The sequence below is a fragment of the Pseudophryne corroboree genome, unplaced genomic scaffold (assembly GCF_028390025.1).
Source record: "Pseudophryne corroboree isolate aPseCor3 unplaced genomic scaffold, aPseCor3.hap2 scaffold_683, whole genome shotgun sequence".
In the NCBI taxonomy this organism is placed as follows: Eukaryota; Metazoa; Chordata; class Amphibia; order Anura; family Myobatrachidae; genus Pseudophryne; species Pseudophryne corroboree.
In genome coordinates, this window is record NW_026970268.1 from 234,327 (window position 1) to 262,244 (window position 27,918).

Here is a 27,918-nt window from a genome sequence, read left to right on the forward strand (position 1 = left end):
CCATAAGAGAGGGTTTGCAATTTTGACTTGTCTACTTAAATATCACCAAAATCTGATCACAAGGTCAATTACGTCCCTGGGTGGGATTGAACCACCAACCTTTTGATTAATAGCTGAACACACTAACAGATTGCGCCACAGAGACACTTTGCAAAAAGTCCATACTGACAAAGACTAATAAGCATTCATCTAGAACGTTTCCTAGAAAAACTTTAAAAAGTCAATAATCTGGAGAGTTTTTGTAAGATGTTTCTTCCAGCAACCAATGAAGAAACACATTGGTACTTTCGCATGATGAGTGAGTGCTTCAGGATCTCTTGCACTTAAATGTGCAGCAGAGTACTGCAATGGAAGCATGCTGGGCCCATAACCCAGAGGTAGGCAGATTGAAACTATCCTTTGCTATATGCATTTTTTTTTGTTCATTAAAGTAATCCAAAACTGGGATTGATATTTTAGCTTTTATTTTTACTTAAAGTACAATAACTTTTACCATTTTAATTTGTTTTAATAGTATATTGACAGCATTGTTTTCTTTCAAAAATCCACTTAATTTTCTTTACCCTATTATTAAAATGGTAATTGACAAAAACAAACTACATTGTCACCAGAAGAGCAATACAAAATGTACAAGTGATACATTAAAATCATCTTTCCAGCTTGAATTTCAATGATGCATTGGGGCAATGATTTTGTGAGAAACATCTTCACCCTTAAATAAAGATTTTCTTAATTCCTTACCTGTGTGCTAATTAGATATCACCTTGTTTTCACATTAAACAGACTTCCACATGAGAAAGCAGCAAGGATGCAGTGGCGTTAATGTTTCCTGGTGTCAACCTGTATTATTTCAGTAGATATTGAAATGAGGATGCATCTTGCTGCCTTTCCAATGAAGCAAGTTTAATTTAGTAATAGATGAAAAACCATCCCTACAAATATGTTAATCAGATACTTGGCTTTGTGGACACTTTTCAGAGAACAAATTAGTTAGCATAAAAATAAAGCCAGAAAATGAAGAGCTGTTTAATCACTCAATTGGATTTTTCTGCCAGCATATTTCTTTTTCTCTGCAACCCACTGCTAAATTGTGCTTCCTAGCTGTTTTTATAAAATCACTTAATCAAATCTAACTACATCAGAGAAGGCCAGGTACCCTACACCATAACAGGGGGTTTGAAATTTTGACTTGTCTACTTAAAGATCACCAAAATCTGATAACAAGGTCAATTACGTCCCTGGGTGGGATTGAACCACCAACCTTTTGGTTAATAGCCTTACACACTAACTGATTGCGCCACAGAGACACTTTGCAAAAGTACATACTGACAAAGGCTAATAAGCATTCATCTAGAATGATTCCTAGAAACATTTTAAAAAGTCAATAATGTGGAGAGTTTTTGTAAGATGTTTCTTCCATCAACCAATGAAGAAACACATTGGTACTTTCCCATGATGAGTGAGTGCTTCAGGATCTTTTGCACTTACATGTGCAGCAGAGTACTGTAATGGAAGCATGCTGGGTCCATAACCCAAAGGTAGGCAGATTGAAACTATCCTCTGCTATATGCATTTTTTTTTTGTTAATTAAAGTAATCCAAAACTGGGATTGATATTTTTGCTCTTTTATTTTTACTTAAAGTACAATAACTTTTACCATTTTAATTTGTTTTAATAGTATATTGACAGTATTGTTTTCTTTCAAAAATCCACTTAATTTTCTTTACCCGATTATTAAAATGGTAATTGACAAAAACAAACTACATTGTCACCAGAAGAGCAATACAAAATGTACAAGTGATATATTAAAATCATCTTTCCAGCTTGAATTTCAATGATGCATTGGGGCAACGATTTTGTGAGAAACATCTTCACCCTTAAATAAATATTTTCTTAATTCCTTACCTGTGTGCTAATTAGATATCACCTTGTTTTCACATTAAACAGACTTTCACATGAGAAAACAGCAAAGATGCAGTGGCGTTAATGTTTCCTGGTGTCAACCTGTATTATTTCCGTAGATATTGAAATGAGGATGCATCTTGCTGCCTTTCCAATGAAGCAAGTTTAATTTAGTAATAGGTGAAAAACCATCCCTACAAAGATGTTAATCAGATACTTGGCTTTGTGGACACTTTTCAGAGAACAAATTTGTTATCATAAAAATAAAGCCAGAAAATGAAGAGCTGTTTAATCACTCAATTGGATTTTTCTGCCAGCATTTTTCTTTTTCTCTGCAACCCACTGCTAAATTGTGCTTCCTAGCTGTTTTTTTTATAAAATCACTTAATCAAATCTAACTCTGATTACATCAGAGAAGGCCAGGTACCCTACACCATAACAGGGGGTTTGAAATTTTGACTTGTCTACTTAAAGATCACCAAAATCTGATAACAAGGTCAATTAAGTCCCTGGGTGGGATTGAACCACCAACCTTTTGGTTAATAGCCTTACACACTAACTGATTGCGCCACAGCGACACTTTGTGAAAGTACATACTGACAAAGGCTAATAAGCATTCATCTAGAACGATTCCTAAAAACATTTTAAAAAGTCAATAATGTGGAGAGTTTTTGTAAGATGTTTCTTCCATCAACCAATGAAGAAACACATTGGTACTTTCCCATGATGAGTGAGTGCTTCAGTATCTCTTGCACTTACATGTGCAGCAGAGTACTCTAATGGAAGCATGCTGTGTCCATAACCCAGAGGTAGGCAGATTGAAACTATCCTCTGCTATATGCATTTTTTTTTGTTAATTAAAGTAATCCAAAACTGGGATTGATATTTTTGCTCTTTTATTTTTACTTAAAGTACAATAACTTTTACCATTTTAATTTGTTTTAATAGTATATTGACAGTATTGTTTTCTTTCAAAAATCCAATTAATTTTCTTTACCCGATTATTAAAATTGTAATTGACAAAAACAAACTACATTGTCACCAGAAGAGCAATACAAAATGTACAAGTGATATATTAAAATCATCTTTCCAGCTTGAATTTCAATGATGCATTGGGGCAACGATTTTGTGAGAAACATCTTCACCCTTAAATAAATATTTTCTTAATTCCTTACCTGTGTGCTAATTAGATATCACCTCGTTTTCACATTAAACATACTTCCACATGAGAAAGCAGCAAGGATGCAGTGGCGTTAATGTTTCCTGGTGTCAACCGGTATTATTTCAGTAGATATTGAAATGAGGATGCATCTTGCTGCCTTTCCAATGAAGCAAGTTTAATTTAGTAATAGGTGAAAAACCATCCCTACAAAGGTGTTAATCAGAGACTTGGCTTTGTGGACACTTTTCAGAGAACAAATTTGTTAGCATAAAAATAAAGCCAGAAAATGAAGAGCTGTTTAATCACTCAATTGGATTTTTTTGCCAGCATATTTCTTTTTCTCTGCAACCCACTGCTAAATTGTGCTTCCTAGCTGTTTTTATAAAATCACTGAATCAAATCTAACTCTGATTACATCAGAGAAGGCCAGGTACCCTACACCATAACAGGGGTTTTCGAAATTTTGACTTGTCTACTTAAAGATCAACAAAATCTGATAACAAGGTCAATTATGTCCCTGGGTGGGATTGAACCACCAACCTTTTGGTTAATAGCTGTACACACTAACTGATTGCGCCACAGCGACACTTTGCAAAAGTACATACTGACAAAGGCTAATAAGCATTCATCTAGAACGTTTCCTATAAAAACTTTAAATAGTCAATAATCTGGAGAGTTTTTGTAAGATGTTTCTTCCATCAACCAATGAAGAAACACATTGGTACTTTCCCATGATGAGTGAGTGCTTCAGGATCTCTTGCACTTACATGTGCAGCAGAGTACTGTTATGAAAGCATGCTGGGTCCACAACCCAGAGGTAGGCAGATTGAAACTATCCTCTGCTATATGCATTTTTTTTTTGTTAATTAAAGTAATCCAAAACTGGGATTGATATTTTTGCTCTTTTATTTTTACTTAAAGTACAATAACTTTTACCATTTTAATTTGTTTTAATAGTATATTGACAGTATTGTTTTCTTTCAAAAATCCAATTAATTTTCTTTACCCGATTATTAAAATGGTAATTGACAAAAACAAACTACATTGTCACCAGAAGAGCAATACAAAATGTACAAGTGATATATTAAAATCATCTTTCCAGCTTGAATTTCAATGATGCATTGGGGCAACGATTTTGTGAGAAACATCCTTACCCTTAAATAAAGATTTTCTTAATTCCTTACCTGTGTGCTAATTAGATATCACTTTGTTTTCACATTAAACAGACTTCCACATGAGAAAACAGCAAAGATGCAGTGGCGTTAATGTTTCCTGGTGTCAACCTGTATTATTTCCGTAGATATTGAAATGAGGATGCATCTTGCTGCCTTTCCAATGAAGCAAGTTTAATTTAGTAATAGGTGAAAAACCATCCCTACAAAGATGTTATTCAGATACTTGGCTTTGTGGACACTTTTCAGAGAACAAATTTGTTATCATAAAAATAAAGCCAGAAAATGAAGAGCTGTTTAATCACTCAATTGGATTTTTCTGCCAGCATTTTTCTTTTTCTCTGCAACCCACTGCTAAATTGTGCTTCCTAGCTGTTTTTTTTTATAAAATCACTTAATCAAATCTAACTCTGATTACATCAGAGAAGGCCAGGTACCCTACACCATAAGAGGGGTTTTGCAATTTTGACTTGTCTACTTAAATATTACCAAAATCTGATCACAAGGTCAGTTACGTCCCTGGGTGGGATTGAACCACCAACCTTTTGATTAATAGCTGAACACACTAACCGATTGCGCCACAGAGACACTTTGCAAAAAGTACATACTGACAAAGACTAATAAGCATTCATCTAGAACGTTTCCTAGAAAAACTTTAAAAAGTCAATAATCTGGAGAGTTTTTGTAAGATGTTTCTTCCAGCAACCAATGAAGAAACACATTGGTACTTTCGCATGATGAGTGAGTGCTTCAGGATCTCTTGCACTTACATGTGCAGCAGAGTACTGCACTGGAAGCATGCTGGGCCCATAACCCAGAGGTAGGCAGATTGAAACTATCCTTTGCTATATGCATTTTTTTTTTGTTCATTAAAGTAATCCAAAACTGGGATTGATATTTTAGCTTTTATTTTTACTTAAAGTACAATAACTTTTACCATTTTAATTTGTTTTAATAGTATATTGACAGTATTGTTTTCTTTCAAAAATCCAATTAATTTTCTTTACCCGATTATTAAAATGGTAATTGACAAAAACAAACTACATTGTCACCAGAAGAGCAATACAAAATGTACAAGTGATACATTAAAATCATCTTTCCAGCTTGAATTTCAATGATGCATTGGGGCAACGATTTTGTGAGAAACATCTTCACCCTTAAATAAAGATTTTCTTAATTCCTTACCTGTGTGCTAATTAGATATCACCTTGTTTTCACATTAAACAGACTTCCACATGAGAAAGCAGCAAGGATGCAGTGGCGTTAATGTTTCCTGGTGTCAACCTGTATTATTTCAGTAGATATTGAAATGAGGATGCATCTTGCTGCCTTTCCAATGAAGCAAGTTTAATTTAGTAATAGATGAAAAACCATCCCTACAAATATGTTAATCAGATACTTGGCTTTGTGGACACTTTTCAGAGAACAAATTAGTTAGCATAAAAATAAAGCCAGAAAATGAAGAGCTGTTTAATCACTCAATTGGATTTTTCTGCCAGCATATTTCTTTTTCTCTGCAACCCACTGCTAAATTGTGCTTCCTAGCTGTTTTTATAAAATCACTGAATCAAATCTAACTACATCAGAGAAGGCCAGGTACCCTACACCATAACAGGGGGTTTGAAATTTTGACTTGTCTACTTAAAGATCACCAAAATCTGATAACAAGGTCAATTAAGTCCCTGGGTGGGATTGAACAACCAACCTTTTGTTTAATAGCCTTACACACTAACTGATTGCGCCACAGCGACACTTTGCAAAAGTACATACTGACAAAGGCTAATAAGCATTCATCTAGAACGATTCCTAGAAACATTTTAAAAAGTCAATAATGTGGAGAGTTTTTGTAAGATGTTTCTTCCATCAACCAATGAAGAAACACATTGGTACTTTCCCATGATGAGTGAGTGCTTCAGGATCTTTTGCACTTACATGTGCAGCAGAGTACTGTAATGGAAGCATGCTGGGTCCATAACCCAGAGGTAGGCAGATTGAAACTATCCTCTGCTATATGCATTTTTTTTTTGTTAATTAAAGTAATCCAAAACTGGGATTGATATTTTTGCTCTTTTATTTTTACTTAAAGTACAATAACTTTTACCATTTTAATTTGTTTTAATAGTATATTGACAGTATTGTTTTCTTTCAAAAATCCACTTAATTTTCTTTACCCGATTATTAAAATGGTAATTGACAAAAACAAACTACATTGTCACCAGAAGAGCAATACAAAATGTACAAGTGATATATTAAAATCATCTTTCCAGCTTGAATTTCAATGATGCATTGGGGCAACGATTTTGTGAGAAACATCTTCACCCTTAAATAAATATTTTCTTAATTCCTTACCTGTGTGCTAATTAGATATCACCTTGTTTTCACATTAAACAGACTTTCACATGAGAAAACAGCAAAGATGCAGTGGCGTTAATGTTTCCTGGTGTCAACCTGTATTATTTCCGTAGATATTGAAATGAGGATGCATCTTGCTGCCTTTCCAATGAAGCAAGTTTAATTTAGTAATAGGTGAAAAACCATCCCTACAAAGATGTTAATCAGATACTTGGCTTTGTGGACACTTTTCAGAGAACAAATTTGTTAGCATAAAAATAAAGCCAGAAAATGAAGAGCTGTTTAATCACTCAATTGGATTTTTCTGCCAGCATTTTTCTTTTTCTCTGCAACCCACTGCTAAATTGTGCTTCCTAGCTGTTTTTTTTATAAAATCACTTAATCAAATCTAACTCTGATTACATCAGAGAAGGCCAGGTACCCTACACCATAAGAGGGGTTTTGCAATTTTGACTTGTCTACTTAAATATTACCAAAATCTGATCACAAGGTCAATTACGTCCCTGGGTGGGATTGAACCACCACCCTTTTGATTAATAGCTGAACACACTAACCGATTGCGCCACAGAGACACTTTGCAAAAAGTACATACTGACAAAGACTAATAAGCATTCATCTAGAACGTTTCCTAGAAAAACTTTAAAAAGTCAATAATCTGGAGAGTTTTTGTAAGATGTTTCTTCCAGCAACCAATGAAGAAACACATTGGTACTTTCGCATGATGAGTGAGTGCTTCAGGATCTCTTGCACTTACATGTGCAGCAGAGTACTGCACTGGAAACATGCTGGGCCCATAACCCAGAGGTAGGCAGATTGAAACTATCCTTTGCTATATGCATTTTTTTTTTGTTCATTAAAGTAATCCAAAACTGGGATTGATATTTTAGCTTTTATTTTTACTTAAAGTACAATAACTTTTACCATTTTAATTTGTTTTAATAGTATATTGACAGTATTGTTTTCTTTCAAAAATCCAATTAATTTTCTTTACCCGATTATTAAAATGGTAATTGACAAAAACAAACTACATTGTCACCAGAAGAGCAATACAAAATGTACAAGTGATATATTAAAATCATCTTTCCAGCTTGAATTTCAATGATGCATTGGGGCAACGATTTTGTGAGAAACATCTTCACCCTTAAATAAAGATTTTCTTAATTCCATACCTGTGTGCTAATTAGATATCACCTTGTTTTCACATTAAACAGACTTCCACATGAGAAAACAGCAAAGATGCAGTGGCGTTAATGTTTCCTGGTGTCAACCTGTATTATTTCCGTAGATATTGAAATGAGGATGCATCTTGCTGCCTTTCCAATGAAGCAAGTTTAATTTAGTAATAGGTGAAAAACCATCCCTACAAAAATGTTAATCAGATACTTGGCTTTGTGGACACTTTTCAGAGAACAAATTTGTTATCATAAAAATAAAGCCAGAAAATGAAGAGCTGTTTAATCACTCAATTGGATTTTTCTGCCAGCATTTTTCTTTTTCTCTGCAACCCACTGCTAAATTGTGCTTCCTAGCTGTTTTTTTATAAAATCACTTAATCAAATCTAACTCTGATTACATCAGAGAAGGCCAGGTACCCTACACCATAAGAGAGGGTTTGCAATTTTGACTTGTCTACTTAAATATCACCAAAATCTGATCACAAGGTCAATTACGTCCCTGGGTGGGATTGAACCACCAACCTTTTGATTAATAGCTGAACACACTAACAGATTGCGCCACAGAGACACTTTGCAAAAAGTCCATACTGACAAAGACTAATAAGCATTCATCTAGAACGTTTCCTAGAAAAACTTTAAAAAGTCAATAATCTGGAGAGTTTTTGTAAGATGTTTCTTCCAGCAACCAATGAAGAAACACATTGGTACTTTCGCATGATGAGTGAGTGCTTCAGGATCTCTTGCACTTAAATGTGCAGCAGAGTACTGCAATGGAAGCATGCTGGGCCCATAACCCAGAGGTAGGCAGATTGAAACTAACCTTTGCTATATGCATTTTTTTTTTGTTCATTAAAGTAATCCAAAACTGGGATTGATATTTTAGCTTTTATTTTTACTTAAAGTACAATAACTTTTACCATTTTAATTTGTTTTAATAGTATATTGACAGTATTGTTTTCTTTCAAAAATCCACTTAATTTTCTTTACCCTATTATTAAAATGGTAATTGACAAAAACAAACTACATTGTCACCAGAAGAGCAATACAAAATGTACAAGTGATACATTAAAATCATCTTTCCAGCTTGAATTTCAATGATGCATTGGGGCAACGATTTTGTGAGAAACATCTTCACCCTTAAATAAAGATTTTCTTAATTCCATACCTGTGTGCTAATTAGATATCACCTTGTTTTCACATTAAACAGACTTCCACATGAGAAAACAGCAAAGATGCAGTGGCGTTAATGTTTCCTGGTGTCAACCTGTATTATTTCCGTAGATATTGAAATGAGGATGCATCTTGCTGCCTTTCCAATGAAGCAAGTTTAATTTAGTAATAGGTGAAAAACCATCCCTACAAAAATGTTAATCAGATACTTGGCTTTGTGGACACTTTTCAGAGAACAAATTTGTTATCATAAAAATAAAGCCAGAAAATGAAGAGCTGTTTAATCACTCAATTGGATTTTTCTGCCAGCATTTTTCTTTTTCTCTGCAACCCACTGCTAAATTGTGCTTCCTAGCTGTTTTTTTATAAAATCACTTAATCAAATCTAACTCTGATTACATCAGAGAAGGCCAGGTACCCTACACCATAAGAGAGGGTTTGCAATTTTGACTTGTCTACTTAAATATCACCAAAATCTGATCACAAGGTCAATTACGTCCCTGGGTGGGATTGAACCACCAACCTTTTGATTAATAGCTGAACACACTAACAGATTGCGCCACAGAGACACTTTGCAAAAAGTCCATACTGACAAAGACTAATAAGCATTCATCTAGAACGTTTCCTAGAAAAACTTTAAAAAGTCAATAATCTGGAGAGTTTTTGTAAGATGTTTCTTCCAGCAACCAATGAAGAAACACATTGGTACTTTCGCATGATGAGTGAGTGCTTCAGGATCTCTTGCACTTAAATGTGCAGCAGAGTACTGCAATGGAAGCATGCTGGGCCCATAACCCAGAGGTAGGCAGATTGAAACTATCCTTTGCTATATGCATTTTTTTTTTGTTCATTAAAGTAATCCAAAACTGGGATTGATATTTTAGCTTTTATTTTTACTTAAAGTACAATAACTTTTACCATTTTAATTTGTTTTAATAGTATATTGACAGTATTGTTTTCTTTCAAAAATCCACTTAATTTTCTTTACCCTATTAATAAAATGGTAATTGACAAAAACAAACTACATTGTCACCAGAAGAGCAATACAAAATGTACAAGTGATACATTAAAATCATCTTTCCAGCTTGAATTTCAATGATGCATTGGGGCAACGATTTTGTGAGAAACATCTTCACCCTTAAATAAAGATTTTCTTAATTCCTTACCTGTGTGCTAATTAGATATCACCTTGTTTTCACATTAAACAGACTTCCACATGAGAAAGCAGCAAGGATGCAGTGGCGTTAATGTTTCCTGGTGTCAACCTGTATTATTTCAGTAGATATTGAAATGAGGATGCATCTTGCTGCCTTTCCAATGAAGCAAGTTTAATTTAGTAATAGATGAAAAACCATCCCTACAAAAATGTTAATCAGATACTTGGCTTTGTGGACACTTTTCAGAGAACAAATTTGTTATCATAAAAATAAAGCCAGAAAATGAAGAGCTGTTTAATCACTCAATTGGATTTTTCTGCCAGCATTTTTCTTTTTCTCTGCAACCCACTGCTAAATTGTGCTTCCTAGCTGTTTTTTTATAAAATCACTTAATCAAATCTAACTCTGATTACATCAGAGAAGGCCAGGTACCCTACACCATAAGAGAGGGTTTGCAATTTTGACTTGTCTACTTAAATATCACCAAAATCTGATCACAAGGTCAATTACGTCCCTGGGTGGGATTGAACCACCAACCTTTTGATTAATAGCTGAACACACTAACAGATTGCGCCACAGAGACACTTTGCAAAAAGTCCATACTGACAAAGACTAATAAGCATTCATCTAGAACGTTTCCTAGAAAAACTTTAAAAAGTCAATAATCTGGAGAGTTTTTGTAAGATGTTTCTTCCAGCAACCAATGAAGAAACACATTGGTACTTTCGCATGATGAGTGAGTGCTTCAGGATCTCTTGCACTTAAATGTGCAGCATAGTACTGCAATGGAAGCATGCTGGGCCCATAACCCAGAGGTAGGCAGATTGAAACTATCCTTTGCTATATGCATTTTTTTTTTGTTCATTAAAGTAATCCAAAACTGGGATTGATATTTTAGCTTTTATTTTTACTTAAAGTACAATAACTTTTACCATTTTAATTTGTTTTAATAGTATATTGACAGTATTGTTTTCTTTCAAAAATCCACTTAATTTTCTTTACCCTATTAATAAAATGGTAATTGACAAAAACAAACTACATTGTCACCAGAAGAGCAATACAAAATGTACAAGTGATACATTAAAATCATCTTTCCAGCTTGAATTTCAATGATGCATTGGGGCAACGATTTTGTGAGAAACATCTTCACCCTTAAATAAAGATTTTCTTAATTCCTTACCTGTGTGCTAATTAGATATCACCTTGTTTTCACATTAAACAGACTTCCACATGAGAAAGCAGCAAGGATGCAGTGGCGTTAATGTTTCCTGGTGTCAACCTGTATTATTTCAGTAGATATTGAAATGAGGATGCATCTTGCTGCCTTTCCAATGAAGCAAGTTTAATTTAGTAATAGATGAAAAACCATCCCTACAAATATGTTAATCAGATACTTGGCTTTGTGGACACTTTTCAGAGAACAAATTAGTTAGCATAAAAATAAAGCCAGAAAATGAAGAGCTGTTTAATCACTCAATTGGATTTTTCTGCCAGCATTTTTATTTTTCTCTGCAACCCACTGCTAAATTGTGCTTCCTAGCTGTTTTTATAAAATCACTGAATCAAATCTAACTACATCAGAGAAGGCCAGGTACCCTACACCATAACAGGGGGTTTGAAATTTTGACTTGTCTACTTAAAGATCACCAAAATCTGATAACAAGGTCAATTAAGTCCCTGGGTGGGATTGAACCACCAACCTTTTGGTTAATAGCCTTACACACTAACTGATTGCGCCACAGCAACACTTTGCAAAAGTACATACTGACAAAGGCTAATAAGCATTCATCTAGAACGATTCCTAAAAACATTTTAAAAAGTCAATAATGTGGAGAGTTTTTGTAAGATGTTTCTTCCATCAACCAATGAAGAAACACATTGGTACTTTCCCATGATGAGTGAGTGCTTCAGGATCTCTTGCACTTACATGTGCAGCAGAGTACTCTAATGGAAGCATGCTGTGTCCATAACCCAGAGGTAGGCAGATTGAAACTATCCTCTGCTATATGCATTTTTTTTGTTAATTAAAGTAATCCAAAACTGGGATTGATATTTTTGCTCTTTTATTTTTACTTAAAGTACAATAACTTTTACCATTTTAATTTGTTTTAATAGTATATTGACAGTATTGTTTTCTTTCAAAAATCCAATTAATTTTCTTTACCCGATTATTAAAATGGTAATTGACAAAAACAAACTACATTGTCACCAGAAGAGCAATACAAAATGTACAAGTGATATATTAAAATCATCTTTCCAGCTTGAATTTCAATGATGCATTGGGGCAACAATTTTGTGAGAAACATCTTCACCCTTAAATAAAGATTTTCTTAATTCCTTACCTGTGTGCTAATTAGATATCACCTTGTTTTCACATTAAACAGACTTCCACATGAGAAAGCAGCAAGGATGCAGTGGCGTTAATGTTTCCTGGTGTCAACCTGTATTATTTCAGTAGATATTGAAATGAGGATGCATCTTGCTGCCTTTCCAATGAAGCAAGTTTAATTTAGTAATAGGTGAAAAACCATCCCTACAAATATGTTAATCAGATACTTGGCTTTGTGGACACTTTTCAGAGAACAAATTAGTTAGCATAAAAATAAAGCCAGAAAATGAAGAGCTGTTTAATCACTCAATTGGATTTTTCTGCCAGCATATTTCTTTTTCTCTGCAACCCACTGCTAAATTGTGCTTCCTAGCTGTTTTTATAAAATCACTGAATCAAATCTAACTCTGATTACATCAGAGAAGGCCAGGTACCCTACACCATAATAGGGGGTTTGAAATTTTGACTTGTCTACTTAAAGATCACCAAAATCTGATAACAAGGTCAATTAAGTCCCTGGGTGGGATTGAACCACCAACTTTTTGGTTAATAGCCTTACACACTAACTGATTGCGCCACAGTGACACTTTGCAAAAGTACTTACTGACAAAGGCTAATAAGCATTCATCTAGAACGATTCCTAGAAACATTTTAAAAAGTCAATAATGTGGAGAGTTTTTGTAAGATGTTTCTTCCATCAACCAATGAAGAAACACATTGGTACTTTCCCATGATGAGTGAGTGCTTCAGGATCTCTTGCACTTACATGTGCAGCAGAGTACTGTAATGGAAGCATGCTGGGTCCATAACCCAGAGGTAGGCAGATTGAAACTATCCTCTGCTATATGCATTTTTTTTTGTTAATTAAAGTAATCCAAAACTGGTATTGATATTTTTGCTCTTTTATTTTTACTTAAAGTACATTAACTTTTACCATTTTAATTTGTTTTAATAGTATATTGACAGTATTGTTTTCTTTCAAAAATCCAATTAATTTTCTTTACCCGATTATTAAAATGGTAATTGACAAAAGCAAACTACATTGTCACCAGAAGAGCAATACAAAATGTACAAGTGATATATTAAAATCATCTTTCCAGCTTGAATTTCAATGATGCATTGGGGCAACGATTTTGTGAGAAACATCTTCATCCTTAAATAAAGATTTTCTTAATTCCTTACCTGTGTGCTAATTAGATATCACCTTGTTTTCACATTAAACAGACTTCCACATGAGAAAGCAGCAAGGATGCAGTGGCGTTAATGTTTCCTGGTGTCAACCTGTATTATTTCAGTAGATATTGAAATGAGGATGCATCTTGCTGCCTTTCCAATGAAGCAAGTTTAATTTAGTAATAGGTGAAAAACCATCCCTACAAAGATGTTAATCAGATACTTGGCTTTGTGGACACTTTTCAGAGAACAAATTTGTTAGCATAAAAATAAAGCCAGAAAATGAAGAGCTGTTTAATCACTCAATTGGATTTTTTTGCCAGCATATTTCTTTTTCTCTGCAACCCACTGCTAAATTGTGCTTCCTAGCTGTTTTTATAAAATCACTGAATCAAATCTAACTACATCAGAGAAGGCCAGGTACCCTACACCATAACAGGGGTTTTCGAAATTTTGACTTGTCTACTTAAAGATCAACAAAATCTGATAACAAGGTCAATTACGTCCCTGGGTGGGATTGAACCACCAACCTTTTGGTTAATAGCCGTACACACTAACTGATTGCGCCACAGTGACACTTTGCAAAAGCACTTACTGACAAAGGCTAATAAGCATTCATCTAGAACGTTTCCTATAAAAACTTTAAATAGTCAATAATCTGGAGAGTTTTTGTAAGATGTTTCTTCCATCAACCAATGAAGAAACACATTGGTACTTTCCCATGATGAGTGAGTGCTTCAGGATCTCTTGCACTTACATGTGCAGCAGAGTACTGTAATGGAAGCATGCTGGGTCCATAACCCAGAGGTAGGCAGATTGAAACTATCCTCTGCTATATGCATTTTTTTTGTTAATTAAAGTAATCCAAAACTGGGATTGATATTTGTGCTCTTTTATTTTTACTTAAAGTACAATAACTTTTACCATTTTAATTTGTTTTAATAGTATATTGACAGTATTGTTTTCTTTCAAAAATCCACTTAATTTTCTTTACCCGATTATTAAAATGGTAATTGACAAAAACAAACTACATTGTCACCAGAAGAGCAATACAAAATGTACAAGTGATATATTAAAATCATCTTTCCAGCTTGAATTTCAATGATGCATTGGGGCAACGATTTTGTGAGAAACATCTTCACCCTTAAATAAATATTTTCTTAATTCCTTACCTGTGTGCTAATTAGATATCACCTTGTTTTCATATTAAACAGACTTTCACATGAGAAAACAGCAAAGATGCAGTGGCGTTAATGTTTCCTGGTGTCAACCTGTATTATTTCCGTAGATATTGAAATGAGGATGCATCTTGCTGCCTTTCCAATGAAGCAAGTTTAATTTAGTAATAGGTGAAAAACCATCCCTACAAAGATGTTAATCAGATACTTGGCTTTGTGGACACTTTTCAGAGAACAAATTTGTTATCATAAAAATAAAGCCAGAAAATGAAGAGCTGTTTAATCACTCAATTGGATTTTTCTGCCAGCATTTTTCTTTTTCTCTGCAACCCACTGCTAAATTGTGCTTCCTAGCTGTTTTTTTATAAAATCACTTAATCAAATCTAACTCTGATTACATCAGAGAAGGCCAGGTACACTACACCATAACAGGGGGTTTGAAATTTTGACTTGTCTACTTAAAGATCACCAAAATCTGATAACAAGGTCAATTAAGTCCCTGGGTGGGATTGAACCACCAACCTTTTGGTTAATAGCCTTACACACTAACTGATTGCGCCACAGCGACACTTTGTGAAAGTATATACTGACAAAGGCTAATAAGCATTCATCTAGAACGATTCCTAAAAACATTTTAAAAAGTCAATAATGTGGAGAGTTTTTGTAAGATGTTTCTTCCATCAACCAATGAAGAAACACATTGGTACTTTCCCATGATGAGTGAGTGCTTCAGGATCTCTTGCACTTACATGTGCAGCAGAGTACTCTAATGGAAGCATGCTGTGTCCATAACCCAGAGGTAGGCAGATTGAAACTATCCTCTGCTATATGCATTTTTTTTGTTAATTAAAGTAATCCAAAACTGGGATTGATATTTTTGCTCTTTTATTTTTACTTAAAGTACAATAACTTTTACCATTTTAATTTGTTTTAATAGTATATTGACAGTATTGTTTTCTTTCAAAAATCCAATTAATTTTCTTTACCCGATTATTAAAATGGTAATTGACAAAAACAAACTACATTGTCATCAGAAGAGCAATACAAAATGTACAAGTGATATATTAAAATCATCTTTCCAGCTTGAATTTCAATGATGCATTGGGGCAACGATTTTGTGAGAAACATCTTCACCCTTAAATAAAGATTTTCTTAATTCCTTACCTGTGTGCTAATTAGATATCACCTTGTTTTCACATTAAACAGACTTCCACATGAGAAAGCAGCAAGGATGCAGTGGCGTTAATGTTTCCTGGTGTCAACCTGTATTATTTCAGTAGATATTGAAATGAGGATGCATCTTGCTGCCTTTCCAATGAAGCAAGTTTAATTTAGTAATAGGTGAAAAACCATCCCTACAAAGATGTTAATCAGATACTTGGCTTTGTGGACACTTTTCAGAGAACAAATTTGTTAGCATAAAAATAAAGCCAGAAAATGAAGAGCTGTTTAATCACTCAATTGGATTTTTCTGCCAGCATATTTCTTTTTCTCTGCAACCCACTGCTAAATTGTGCTTCCTAGCTGTTTTTATAAAATCACTGAATCAAATCTAACTCTGATTACATCAGAGAAGGCCAGGTACCCTACACCATAATAGAGGGTTTGAAATTTTGACTTGTCTACTTAAAGATCACCAAAATCTGATAACAAGGTCAATTAAGTCCCTGGGTGGGATTGAACCACCAACTTTTTGGTTAATAGCCTTACACACTAACTGATTGCGCCACAGTGACACTTTGCAAAAGCACTTACTGACAAAGGCTAATAAGCATTCATCTAGAACGATTCCTAGAAACATTTTAAAAAGTCAATAATGTGGAGAGTTTTTGTAAGATGTTTCTTCCATCAACCAATGAAGAAACACATTGGTACTTTCCCATGATGAGTGAGTGCTTCAGGATCTCTTGCACTTACATGTGCAGCAGAGTACTGTAATGGAAGCATGCTGGGTCCATAACCCAGAGGTAGGCAGATTGAAACTATCCTCTGCTATATGCATTTTTTTTTTGTTAATTAAAGTAATCCAAAACTGGTATTGATATTTTTGCTCTTTTATTTTTACTTAAAGTACATTAACTTTTACCATTTTAATTTGTTTTAATAGTATATTGACAGTATTGTTTTCTTTCAAAAATCCAATTAATTTTCTTTACCCGATTATTAAAATGGTAATTGACAAAAGCAAACTACATTGTCACCAGAAGAGCAATACAAAATGTACAAGTGATATATTAAAATCATCTTTCCAGCTTGAATTTCAATGATGCATTGGGGCAACGATTTTGTGAGAAACATCTTCATCCTTAAATAAAGATTTTCTTAATTCCTTACCTGTGTGCTAATTAGATATCACCTTGTTTTCACATTAAACAGACTTCCACATGAGAAAGCAGCAAGGATGCAGTGGCGTTAATGTTTCCTGGTGTCAACCTGTATTATTTCAGTAGATATTGAAATGAGGATGCATCTTGCTGCCTTTCCAATGAAGCAAGTTTAATTTAGTAATAGGTGAAAAACCATCCCTACAAAGATGTTAATCAGATACTTGGCTTTGTGGACACTTTTCAGAGAACAAATTTGTTAGCATAAAAATAAAGCCAGAAAATGAAGAGCTGTTTAATCACTCAATTGGATTTTTTTGCCAGCATATTTCTTTTTCTCTGCAACCCACTGCTAAATTGTGCTTCCTAGCTGTTTTTATAAAATCACTGAATCAAATCTAACTCTGATTACATCAGAGAAGGCCAGGTACCCTACACCATAACAGGGGTTTTCGAAATTTTGACTTGTCTACTTAAAGATCAACAAAATCTGATAACAAGGTCAATTACGTCCCTGGGTGGGATTGAACCACCAACCTTTTGGTTAATAGCCGTACACACTAACTGATTGCGCCACAGTGACACTTTGCAAAAGTACTTACTGACAAAGGCTAATAAGCATTCATCTAGAACGTTTCCTATAAAAACTTTAAATAGTCAATAATCTGGAGAGTTTTTGTAAGATGTTTCTTCCATCAACCAATGAAGAAACACATTGGTACTTTCCCATGATGAGTGAGTGCTTCAGGATCTCTTGCACTTACATGTGCAGCAGAGTACTGTAATGGAAGCATGCTGGGTCCATAACCCAGAGGTAGGCAGATTGAAACTATCCTCTGCTATATGCATTTTTTTTGTTAATTAAAGTAATCCAAAACTGGGATTGATATTTGTGCTCTTTTATTTTTACTTAAAGTACAATAACTTTTACCATTTTAATTTGTTTTAATAGTATATTGACAGTATTGTTTTCTTTCAAAAATCCAATTAATTTTCTTTACCCGATTATTAAAATGGTAATTGACAAAAACAAACTACATTGTCACCAGAAGAGCAATACAAAATGTACAAGTGATATATTAAAATCATCTTTCAAGCTTGAATTTCAATGATGCATTGGGGCAACGATTTTGTGAGAAACATCTTCACCCTTAAATAAAGATTTTCTTAATTCCTTACCTGTGTGCTAATTAGATATCACCTTGTTTTCACATTAAACAGACTTCCACATGAGAAAACAGCAAAGATGCAGTGGCGTTAATGTTTCCTGGTGTCAACCTGTATTATTTCCCTAGATATTGAAATGAGGATGCATCTTGCTGCCTTTCCAATGAAGCAAGTTTAATTTAGTAATAGATGAAAAACCATCCCTACAAATATGTTAATCAGATACTTGGCTTTGTGGACACTTTTCAGAGAACAAATTAGTTAGCATAAAAATAAAGCCAGAAAATGAAGAGCTGTTTAATCACTCAATTGGATTTTTCTGCCAGCATATTTCTTTTTCTCTGCAACCCACTGCTAAATTGTGCTTCCTAGCAGTTTTTTTATAAAATCACTTAATCAAATCTAACTCTGATTACATCAGAGAAGGCCAGGTACCCTACACCATAAGAGGGGGTTTGAAATTTTGACTTGTCTACTTAAAGATCACCAAAATCTGATAACAGGGTCAATTACATCCCTGGGTGGGATTGAACCACCAACCCTTTGATTAATAACCAAACACACTAACCGATTGCGCCACAGAGACACTTTGCAAACTTACATACTGACAAAGGCTAATAAGCATTCATCTAGAACGTTTCCTAGAAAAACTTTAAAAAGTCAATAATCTGGAGAGTTTTTGTAAGATGTTTCTTCCATCAACCAACGAAGAAACACATTGGTACTTTCCCATGATGAGTGAGTGCTTCAGGATCTCTTGCACTTACATGTGCAGCAGAGTACTGCATTGGAAACATGCTGGGCCCATAACCCAGAGGTAGGCAGATTGAAACTATCCTCTGCTATATGCATTTTTTATTGTTAATTAAAGTAATCCAAAACTGGGATTGATATTTTTGCTCTTTTATTTTTACTTAAAGTACAATAACTTTTACCATTTTAATTTGTTTTAATAGTATATTGACAGTATTGTTTTCTTTCAAAAATCCACTTAATTTTCTTTACCCTATTATTATAATGGTAATTGACAAAAACAAACTACATTGTCACCAGAAGAGCAATACAAAATGTACAAGTGATACATTAAAATCATCTTTCCAGCTTGAATTTCAATGATGCATTGGGGCAACGATTTTGTGAGAAACATCTTCACCCTTAAATAAAGATTTTCTTAATTCCTTACCTGTGTGCTAATTAGATATCACCTTGTTTTCACATTAAACAGACTTCCACATGAGAAAACAGCAAAGATGCAGTGGCGTTAATGTTTCCTGGTGTCAACCTGTATTATTTCCGTAGATATTGAAATGAGGATGCATCTTGCTGCCTTTCCAATGAAGCAAGTTTAATTTAGTAATAGGTGAAAAACCATCCCTACAAAGATGTTAATCAGACACTTGGCTTTGTGGACACTTTTCAGAGAACAAATTTGTTAGCATAAAAATAAAGCCAGAAAATGAAGAGCAGTTTAATCACTCAATTGGATTTTTCTGCCAGCATATTTCTTTTTCTCTGCAACCCACTGCTAAATTGTGCTTCCTAGCTGTTTTTTTATAAAATCACTTAATCAAATCTAACTCTGATTACATCAGAGAAGGCCAGGTACCCTACACCATAAGAGGGGGTTTGAAATTTTGACTAGTCTACTTAAAGATCACCAAAATCTGATAACAAGGTCAATTACATCCCTGGGTGGGATTGAACCACCAACCCTTTGATTAATAACCAAACACACTAACCGATTGCGCCACAGAGACACTTTGCAAACTTCCATACTGACAAAGGCTAATAAGCATTCATCTAGAACGTTTCCTAGAAAAACTTTAAAAAGTCAATAATCTGGAGAGTTTTTGTAAGATGTTTCTTCCATCAACCAACGAAGAAACACATTGGTACTTTCCCATGATGAGTGAGTGCTTCAGGATCTCTTGCACTTACGTGTGCAGCAGAGTACTGCATTGGAAACATGCTGGGCCCATAACCCAGAGGTAGGCAGATTGAAACTATCCTCTGCTATATGCATTTTTTATTGTTAATTAAAGTAATCCAAAACTGGGATTGATATTTTTGCTCTTTTATTTTTACTTAAAGTACAATAACTTTTACCATTTTAATTTGTTTTAATAGTATATAGACAGTATTGTTTTCTTTCAAAAATCCAATTAATTTTCTTTACCCTATTATTATAATGGTAATTGACAAAAACAAACTACATTGTCACCAGAAGAGCAATACAAAATGTACAAGTGATATATTAAAATCATCTTTCCAGCTTGAATTTCAATGATGCATTGGGGCAACGATTTTGTGAGAAACATATTCACCCTTAAATAAAGATTTTCTTAATTCCTTACCTGTGTGCTAATTAGATATCACCTTGTTTTCACATTAAACAGACTTCCACATGCGAAAGCAGCAAGGATGCAGTGGCGTTAATGTTTCCTGGTGTCAACCTGTATTATTTCCGTAGACATTGAAATGAGGATGCATCTTGCTGCCTTTCCAATGAAGCAAGTTTAATTTAGTAATAGGTGAAAAACCATCCCTACAAAGGTGTTAATCTGAGACTTGGCTTTGTGGACACTTTTCAGAGAACAAATTTGTTAGCATAAAAATAAAGCCAGAAAATGAAGAGCTGTTTAATCACTCAATTGGATTTTTTTGCCAGCATATTTCTTTTTCTCTGCAACTCACTGCTAAATTGTGCTTCCTAGCTGTTTTTATAAAATCACTGAATCAAATCTAACTCTGATTACATCAGAGAAGGCCAGGTACCCTACACCATAACAGGGGGTTTGAAATTTTGACTTGTCTACTTAAAGATCACCAAAATCTGATAACAAGGTCAATTACGTCCCTGGGTGGGATTGAACCACCAACCTTTTGGTTAATAACCATACACACAGACTGATTGCGCCACAGCGACACTTTGCGAAAGTACATACTGACAAAGGCTAATAAGCATTCATCTAGAACGTTTCCTAGAAACATTTTAAAAAGTCAATAATGTGGAGAGTTTTTGTAAGATGTTTCTTCCATCAACCAATGAAGAAACACATTGGAACTTTCCCATGATAAGTGAGTGCTTCAGGACCTCTTGCACTTACATGTGCAGCAGAGTACTGTAATGGAAGCATGCTGGGTCCATAACCCAGAGGTAGGCAGATTGAAACTATCCTCTGCTATATGCATTTTTTTTTGTTAATTAAAGTAATCCAAAACTGGGATTGATATTTTTGCTCTTTTATTTTTACTTAAAGTACAATAACTTTTACCATTTTAATTTGTTTTAATAGTATATTGACAGTATTGTTTTCTTTCAAAAATCCAATTAATTTTCTTTACCCGATTATTAAAATGGTAATTAACAAAAACAAACTACATTGTCACCAGAAGAGCAATACAAAATGTACAAGTGATATATTAAAATCATCTTTCCAGCTTGAATTTCAATGATGCATTGGGGCAACGATTTTGTGAGAAACATCTTCACCCTTTAATAAAGATTTTCTTAATTCCTTACCTGTGTGCTAATTAGATATCACCTTGTTTTCACATTAAACAGACTTCCACATGAGAAAGCAGCAAGGATGCAGTGGCGTTAATGTTTCCTGGTGTCAACCTGTATTATTTCAGTAGATATTGAAATGAGGATGCATCTTGCTGCCTTTCCAATGAAGCAAGTTTAATTTAGTAATAGGTGAAAAACCATCCAAGAGCTGTTTAATCACTCAATTGGATTTTTTTGCCAGCATATTTCCTTTTCTCTGCAACCCACTGCTAAATTGTGCTTCCTAGCTGTTTTTATAAAATCACTGAATCAAATCTAACTCTGATTACATCAGAGAAGTCTAAATACCTAACACCATAACAGGGGGTTTGAAATTTTGACTTGTCTACTTAAAGATCACCAAAATCTGATAACAAAGTCAATTACATCCCTAGGTGGGATTGAACCACCAACCTTTTGGTTAATAGCCATACACACTAACTGATTGCGCCACAGCGACACTTTGCAAAATTACATACTGACAAAGGCTAATAAACAATCATCTAGAACGTTTCCTAGAAAAACTTTAAAAAGTCAATAATCTGGAGTGTTTTTGTAAGATGTTTCTGCCATCAACCAATGAAGAAACACATTGGTACTTTCCGATGATGAGTGAGTGCTTCAGGATCTCTTGCACTTACATGTGCAGCAGAGTACTGCAATGGAAGCATGCTGGGCCCATAACCCAGAGGTAGAAAGATTGAAACTATCCTCTGCTATATGCATTTTTTTTGTTAATTAAAGTAATCCAAAACTGGGATTGATATTTTTGCTCTTTTATTTTTACTTAAAGTACAATAACTTTTACCATTTTAATTTGTTTTAATAGTATATTGACAGTATTGTTTTCTTTCAAAAATTCACTTAATTTTCTTTTCTGTGTGCTAATTAGATATCACCTTGTTTTCACATTAAATAGACTTCCACATGAGAAAGCAGCAAGGATGCAGTGGCGTTAATGTTTCCTGGTGGTAGTGGGGGACTGTGTTTGTGCTTTCCTCTGGTCAGCTCTGGTAAAAGTCAGATTTCTTTGACTCAGATCTTCCTCTAGCCTTGTTCTTCTTTCGAGAGTTCCCTTGTGCTGCCTCAGTTGGATTTCCTTCACTTGACAGGGGGGTACCCGAGCAGCGACCTTCCCCAGCTCTAGCCCAACTCCTACTTACCTGCCAGGTGAGATACTATGATCATGAAGGTGCTTCTCCCAGGGAAAGGCTCACCCATTGCACTCTGGGTGTGCTGCTCCTGCGATTTCCCCAAATGTGGGAAACTTGACTGCATAATTTGTGTTTCCCCTGGTCGGCTCTAGTATAATTCAGATCTCTTTGTCTCAGGTCTCTCTCCAGCCTAGTTTGCTGTCTGTTTCCACTTCTCTTTTCTTAAACCGCTCCCTTCTATGCCCTTGCGCACCTTAATTAAATCTAACTCTGATTACGTCAGAGAAGGCCAGGTACCCTACACCATAAGAGGGGGTTTGAAATTTTGACTTGTCTACTTAAAGATCACCAAAATCTGATCACAAGGTCAATTACATCACTGGGTGGGAACCTTTTGGTTAATAGCCCATGTAAGTAAGTGCAAGAGATCCTGAAGCACTCACTCATCATGGGAATGTACCAATGTGTTTCTTACAAAAATTCTCCAGATTATTGACTTTTTAAAGTTTTTCTAGGAAACGTTCTAGATGAATGCTTATTAGCCTTTGTCAGTATGTACTTTTGCAAAGTGTCGCTGTGGCGCAATCAGTTAGTGTGTACAGCTATTAACCTAAAGGTTGGTGATTCAATCCCACAGAGGGACGTAATAGACCTTGTTATCAGATTTTGGTGATCTTTAAGTAGACAAGTCAAAATTTCAAACCCCCTCTTAAGGTGTAGGGTACCCGGCCTTCTCTGATGTAATCAGAATTAGATTTGATTAAGTGATTTTATAAAAAACAGCTAGGAAGCACAATTTAGCAGTGGGTTGCAGAGAAAAAAAATTATGCTGGCAGAAAAGTCCAATTGAGTGATTAAACAGCTCTTCATTTTCTGATTTTATGTTTATTCTAACAAATTTGCTCTCTGAAAAGTGTCCACAAAGCCAAGTCTCTGATTAACACCTTTGTAGGAATGGTTTTTCACCTATTACTGAATTAAACTTGCTTCATTGGAAAGGCAGCAAGATGCATCCTCATTTCAATGTCTACTGAAATAATACAGGTTGACACCAGGAAACATAAACGTCACTGCATCCTTGCTGCTTCCTCATGGGGAAGTCTGTTTAATGTGAAAACAAGGTGATATCTAATCAGCACACAGGTAAGGAATTAAGAAAATCTTTCTTTATGGGTGAAGATGTTTCTCACAAAATTGTTGCACCAAGGCATCATTGAAATTCAAGCTGGAAAGATGATTTTAATATATCACTTGTACATTTTGTACTGCTCTTCTGGTGACAATGTAGATTGTTTTTGTCAATTACCATTTTAATAATCGGGTAAAGAAAATTAATTGGATTTTTGAAAGAAAACAATACTGTCAATATACTATTAAAACAAATTAAAATGGTAAAAGTTATTGTACTTTAAGTAAAAATAAAAGAGCAAAAATATCAATCCCAGTTTTGGATTACTTTAATTAATAAAAACAATGCATATAGCAGAGGATAGTTTCAATCTGCCTACCTCTGGGTTATGGACCCAGCATGCTTCCATTACAGTACTCTGCTGCACATGTAAGTGCAAGAGATCCTGAAGCACTCACTCATCATAGGAAAGTACCAATGTGTTTCTTCATTGGTTGATGGAAGAAACATCTTACAAAAACTCTCCACATTATTGACTTTTTAAAATGTTTCTAGGAAACGTTCTAGATGAATGCTTATTAGCCTTTGTCAGTATGTACTTTTGAAAAGTGTCGCTGTGGCGCAATCAGTTAGTGTATAAGGCTATTAACCAAAAGGTTGGTGGTTCAATCCCACCCAGGGACAAAATTCACCTTGTTATCAGATTTTGGTGATCTTTAAGTAGACAAGTCAAAATTTCAAACCCCCTCTTATGGTGTAGGGTACCTGGCCTTCTCTGATGTAATCAGAGTTAGATTTGATTAAGTGATTTTATAAAAAAACAGCTAGGAAGCACAATTTAGCAGTGGGTTGCAGAGAAAAAGAAAAATGCTGGCAGAAAAATCCAATTGAGTGATTAAACAGCTCTTCATTTTCTGGCTTTATTTTTATGCTAACAAATTTGTTCTCTGAAAAGTGTCCACAAAGCCAAGTCTCTGATTAACACCTTTGTAGGGATGGTTTTTAACCTATTACTAAATTAAACTTGCTTCATTGGAAAGGCAGCAAGATGCATCCTCATTTCAATGTCTACTGAAATAATACAGGTTGACACCAGGAAACATTAAAGCCACTGCATCCTTGCTGCTTTCTCATGTGGAAGTCTGTTTAATGTGAAAACAAGGTGATATCTAATTAGCACACAGGTAGGGAATTAAGAAAATCTTTATTTAAGGGTGAAGATGTTTCTCACAAAATCGTTACCTCAATGCATCATTGAAATTCAAGCTGAAAAGATGATTTTAATATATCACTTGTACATTTTGTATTGCTCTTCTGGTGACAATGTAGTTTGTTTTTGTCAATTACCATTTTAATAATAGGGTAAAGAAAATTAAGTGGATTTTTGAAAGAAAACAATACTGTCAATATACTATTAAAACAAATTAAAACGGTAAAAGTTATTGTACTTTAAGTAAAAATAAAAGAGCCAAAATATCAATCCCAGTTTTGGATTACTTTAATTAACAAAAAAAATGCATATAGCAGAGGACAGTTACAATCTGCCTACCTCTGGGTTATAGGCCCAGCATGCTTCCATTGTAGTCCTTTGCTGCACATGTAAGTGCAAGAGATCCTGAAGCACTCACTCATCATGGGAAAGTACCAATGTGTTTCTTCATTGGTTGATGGAAGGAACATCTTACAAAAACTCTCCAGATTATTGACTTTTTAAAGTTTTTCTAGGAAACGTTCTAGATGAATGCTTATTAACCTTTGTCAGTATGTACTTTCGCAAAGTGTCTCTGAGGCGCAAACAGTTAGCGTGTTCAGTTGTTAACCAAAAGGTTGGTGGTTCAATCCCACCTAGGGACGTAATTGACCTCGTTATCAGATTTTGGTGATCTTTAAGTAGACAAGTAAAAATTTCAAACCACCTCTTATGGTGTAGGGTACCTGGCCTTCTCTGATGTAATCAGAGTTAGATTTGATTAAGTGATTTTATAAAAAAACCAGCCACGAAGCACAATTTAGCAGTGGGTTGCAGAGAAAAAGAAATATGCTGGCAGAAAAATCCAATTGAGTGATTAAACAGCTCTTCATTTTCTGGCTTTATTTTTATGCTAACAAATTTGTGCTCTGAAAAGTGTCCACAAAGCCAAGTATCTGATTAACACCTTTGTAGGGATGGTTTTTCACCTATTATTAAATTAAACTTGCTTCATTGGAAAGGCAGCAAGTGATGTCATCCAAGCAGTGGGTCAAAGTTGGCTTCAAACCTCGTCTGCTTATGAAAAGAGAAAAGGGGTATGCAGGGCATGGCGGCCTTTTGCGGTGCTTGGATGACCCCTAGTTCGCATTAAATAATGCAGTCGAGTTTCCCACATTTGGGGAAATCACAGGGGTCAGCATACCCAGAATGCAATGAATGAACCGCACCCTGGGAGAACAGTCTTCATGACCATGGTATCTCCTATGCAAAATAAGTATGATTTGGGATAGGGCTGGGGAGGGCCGCTGCTCAGGCACATCTCTGTCAAGTAAAGGAGATTCAACTGAGGCAGCACAAGGGAACTCTCATCTGGGGACAACAACTGCAGAGAGAACACATATTTTCAGATGAACATGGGAGGGCAGAAGGCTGCCTAATACTGAAGCACCCCCAAACAACAAACCAAATGCAACAACTAGTGCAAGCATTCCTGGGGGAAGGCCTGCAGCAGATGGATTTGCATATGGCGATGTCATCCAAGCAGTGGGTCAAAGTTGGCTTCAACCCTCGTCTGCATATGAAAAGAGAAAAGGGGCGTGCAGGGCATGGCGGCCTTTTGCGGCACTTGGATGACCCCTAGTTCGCATTAAACACCTCCACCCTCCGTCGGTGTGGGGCTCATGTTGGATATGCCCCAGCCCCTGAAGCATTCAAGCTGATTTCTTGCAGCAGCTGGGCACTGTAACAGCTCCAGAGCTGCTCTGTAAGGCAAGTAAAAGGGTGTGGGCCCTGCAGCACTACCTGTAGTTCGCATTGTGCGAGACCCCTAGTTCGCATTAAACACATCCACCCTCCTTCGGTGTGGGGCTCATGTTGGCCATGCCCCAGCCCCTGAAGCATTCACGCTGATTTCTTGCAGCAGCTGGGCACTGTAACAGCTCAAGAGCTGCTCTGTAAGGCAAGTAAAAGGGTGTGGGCCCTGCAGCACTACCTGTAGTTTGCATTGTGCATTGGAAGGCACAAAGTAAGCAGACGGGAGGAGAAGTCAGGATAGTGCACAAGGGTATAGACGGGAGGGGCTCAAGAAAAAAGAAGTGGAAACAGACAGCAAACTAGGCTTCCAATGCACAATGCAAACTACAGGTAGTGCTGCAGGGCCCACACCCTTTTACTTGCCTTACAGAGCAGCTCTGGAGCTGTTTAATCACTCAATTGGATTTTTCTGCCAGCATAATTTTTCTCTTACGTCCTAGAGGATGCTGGGGACTCCGTAAGGACCATGGGGGATAGACGGGCTCCGCAGGAGACATGGGCACTTAAAGAAAGACTTTAGATCTGGGTGTGCACTGGCTCCTCCCTCTATGCCCCTCCTCCAGACCTCAGTTTACTACTGTGCCCAGAGGAGACTGGGTGCTTTTCAGGGAGCTCTCCTGAGTTTCCTGACAGAAAGTATATTTGTTAGATTTTTTTATTTTCAGGGAGCCTGCTGGCAACAGACTCCCTGCATCGAGGGGCGGAGGGGAGAGATGCACACCTACTTCTGTGAGTTGATAGGCTCTGCTTCTTAGGCTACTGTACAGCATTAGCTCCAGAGGGATCGGTACGCAGGTCTCACCCTCGCCGTCCGTCCCAG

At 35.6% G+C, this 27,918-nt stretch overlaps 1 non-coding gene and 1 pseudogene across 1 annotated transcript; one reads left to right on the forward strand and one right to left on the reverse strand.

Annotated features, from left to right (window-relative positions):
• The first annotated feature begins 22,966 nt into the window (after positions 1-22,966).
• On the forward strand, positions 22,967-23,129 carry LOC135037586 (U1 spliceosomal RNA). Its single transcript, XR_010232096.1, has one exon. It is a non-coding gene; the product is annotated as a U1 spliceosomal RNA (small nuclear RNA).
• Positions 23,130-26,384: 3,255 nt separating this feature from the next.
• On the reverse strand, positions 26,385-26,563 carry LOC135037637 (U1 spliceosomal RNA; annotated as a pseudogene).
• Positions 26,564-27,918: the final 1,355 nt, after the last annotated feature.